The sequence below is a fragment of the Triturus cristatus genome, chromosome 11 (genome assembly GCF_964204655.1).
Source record: "Triturus cristatus chromosome 11, aTriCri1.1, whole genome shotgun sequence".
NCBI classification, from domain to species: domain Eukaryota; kingdom Metazoa; phylum Chordata; class Amphibia; order Caudata; family Salamandridae; genus Triturus; species Triturus cristatus.
Genome location: NC_140594.1, coordinates 62278269 through 62281744, shown reverse-complemented (window position 1 = coordinate 62281744; position 3476 = coordinate 62278269). Strand labels below are relative to the sequence as shown.

Here is a 3476-nt window from a genome sequence, read left to right as displayed (position 1 = left end):
GATAGAACAGAATTTCACAAAGATAAGTCCATAAGTGATTTTTCTAATAATGTATTTTCAAAGTTACTGTACGAGTATGTAAAGACTATGGAGGTTAGGGACTGTTACGTCTGCATGCAGTTACCTGCATCTGTGTCAGAAGGTGTCACTTATCATCATCTTCCTTTGACATATGGGATAACTTGTAGTGTTTTAGCTAGTTTGTTTTATAAAACTGGGAAATTAGAATACTATTACAATGATGTTGATAATGTTTTCTCACAGATACCTGTAGTTCCTGAACTAAACAGGGTGATTCCTGGTAGAACATTAGGTGAATTCTTTCTACAAACAAGAGAGTTAACTTTAGAAGAAGTGTTTATGAATAATCTTACTTGTAGTTTGAGAAAAGAAGAGAAAACCTTCTTGAACATGGTAGAGGAGAGGAGAGTTAAGATGCAAAGAAAAGTGTCTGGGAAAAAGATGGAAATCACATTTTGGGATGTGGGAAAGGAAAATCATTTAAAGGGAGAAACAAATCCAGAAATGGCTTTAGATTGGCCCCAGAAAGGGAAATTGTGCATCAGTAGAGATAATACTGTCTATGATAATTACTTTGTAGGTGCAAGTGAATGCCATGACTTATATAAAATCATGGGAGGATGGGGATTTAAAGAAGGAAATGATCCAGTATTCCCTTGAATATATTACATCTGTGGGAACAGAGCTTATTATAGGTTACCGGACCACTGGTAAAGAACATGCTACCTAGGCCTGGTCTTCCCAAAGTTATTCCATGTGGGAAGGGGAGAGGACGGTTTGCACGAAATAGGTAGACAACTACAACGTAGAAGAAGGGAGAGTTGGTCAGAAATTATAGGGGATATTTTTGGAGTACTGATACCAGCAGTTGGAATATCTCTGAATGCGCATAAAATTAGAAAATTGTCTACAGTTGTGGATCGTTTATCATCCAGCACAGCTGGAGGGTTCCTAATGGTGAATACCGAAATGGTTGCCATGAGAGCAATGATTATGCAAAATCGACTTGCCCTTGACATTATATTGGCTAAAGAGGGAGGAGTCTGTGGAATGCTGAAAGTGCAACATTGTTGTACTTACATTCCTGACGAAAGTCAAAACTTAAAAGAAATACATTAAGAATATAACTGATTTGCATGAAGAAATTGTTCCACTGGAGATAAACTGTATATCGAATTCTGCTATTATAGAACAGGTGCATATTTTCAGATTCCGTGGAGACTATCAAAAATTGCCAATATCAACTATTTTTCAAGTTGACATGGCAGGGAATTGGGTAAAGTTTACAATAAGCAATAATCGCGCCTCGGTTAGACCTCGTTGGCTACGATACTGCCACTGCACAAAAATATGCACCTGTTCTATAATTGCAGAATGTGATATACAGTTGATCTTGTGAACCATTGATCTATTAAGACTATTGGTATAATCGATTAAATCACATTCATTTATTGTATGATATTTCTTGCGGCTTCTACCGTGTTTGGGAAAAGATAGTGGCGGCTCCGGCCGCTTAGGACGTTATTTGCGGCTTCCGCAGCACCGGGAAATGTTTAGGCGGCTCCTGCCGCTTACAAGAGGCTTTACGCAGCTCCGGCTGCGTTGAAGAACACTAAAACTTGCGGTTTCTGCCGCAATAACACCAGCGGCTCCTTTCGCGATAGAGAACGCTTGTGGCTCCTGCTGCGCTGAGGGACACTCTCCGAATAGAAAGAGAGGCCCGCTCCTGCGCCATCTCCGGAATGATTCTGGGATATCAGGAAAGAGAGGCACGCACCTGCGTCCTCTCGGGGTTGACAAGCTGGAACAGTAAAGCCAAGCACCTTTGTCAGGTAGGGGAGGCTCTTATATAGTCACCTCCCCTTACCACCTGACGTGCTGTGACCAATACCGGTGGACAGGAAAGGGAAAAGTTAAAAGACAGTAGATAGTAGCAGGAATCGAACATGAGAAATGGAGAAGTGGTAACAGATATGATATATAGCCGTAGTTGAGTGGCAGCGCATGCTGCTAATGACTCATGGTGTGCGCAGCAACATGCAGCGATGGATCTCCAGACTAGTGGTTGTATAGCTTAGGCGGCGTGTCGTTGTGGAGGTTTAATGTGCAAATAGGGATGACGATAAAAGCAGGGCCAGAGTGTAACCCTGTGAGGCCCTTGTTGAGTAGAAGCGCAATTAGCTCAGCAAGAGGTGACCACTCGTGATAAATGCCCTGCGGTCACTTAAGGTTGTGTGCAGTTTAAAAACACTTTGATTGCTAACATGCGAAATGTAACGTTTAGCTCATAATTACGCTAGATTTAAGTGCTAGGCAGAGATTCGAGGCTCGGGATGGGTATCATCTGTAGTCCCACTCTAAGAAATGAAGAGAGGGAGACATCGTGAGCAAAGAATTCCATGGGTGCTCCGATGTCTGAGAAAGAGAAGTGGATGCGCAACCCTACTTGGTGTAGATGAGTATCCCGTCAGTTACCTGATGTGGTCTCCCATTGTCCCGGCTGGTAATGGCATCTCGTATGCTGGTGGTTTTTATGCAGCGAGTCGTGGTCAGGTATGTGCGAGATTGCGTGACCTCTGAATGATTGGTATTGTCGGAACTGACGGTGCGCATGCGCGACGATCAGGTAGATGGATGGCAAGCTGCTATGCTAGGTGCGAGTGCATCGAATAGCGGCCATCTTGGGAGGGTGATGTTTGAGAGTTTGTAAGGTTGTGTATGCCTGCAGATCGGGGGTAAGGAGAATTTCGAAAAGATTAAAAAGTTTGGAAAAGGCAGACAAATGAGATCCGGGTGTGGAAACTGCGGCTCGTTTACGATTGTGGGTTGTAAAGACCTTTAGGCATAGGATTTCCTGATTAGTATAGGCCCTAACTCGGTTCCTGAAGTTAGGAAAGAGGTTGCTATTCCCCACTGCGCCAATCTGTTTTTTCAGGGTGTAAGATAGGCTGAGTTATTCTTCAGGTGAATTAGAAACTGAGGGGCATATTATCAAGGACGGCGTTAAAATTATCGCCGGTTTAGCGGCAGAAAACTGCCGCTAAAGCGGTGATAATGGGCTTGATAATATGCCCTTGAGAATTCCCATAGAAGCCCAGGTTCACACCAGAACATGGACTTCAATTTGAATTCTCAAGGGCTTGTTATCAAGCCCATTATCGCCGCTTTAGCAGCAGTTTTCTGCTGGTAAACCGGCGATAATTTTTAACGCCGTCCTTGATAATATGCCCCTGACTCTTTTACAGTGAGCGTAGTCTTTATTTGAAACTAAAACTCAGACAAAAATCTTTCGATCTGGTGCAGTAACGAAGACCACTGTGAGGAGAGCCAAGCTAAGTGATTGCCATGCCCCTTAAAGCTACATGCCCCAGCAATGATTTCAAGCAGTCACATGCCGCTTTGCCTCTGAAGAGTAAACATTTTAGCTGGGCGGGAGAAGGCTCTGCAGCAACCAG

The 3476-nt window shown here is 43.5% G+C and overlaps 1 non-coding gene across 1 annotated transcript; it reads right to left on the bottom strand.

The window, feature by feature from the left end:
• Positions 1-1230: 1230 nt before the first annotated feature.
• Positions 1231-1371, bottom strand: LOC146783238 (U4 spliceosomal RNA). Its single transcript, XR_014971158.1, has one exon. It is a non-coding gene; the product is annotated as a U4 spliceosomal RNA (small nuclear RNA).
• Between the last annotated feature and the right edge of the window lie 2105 nt (positions 1372-3476).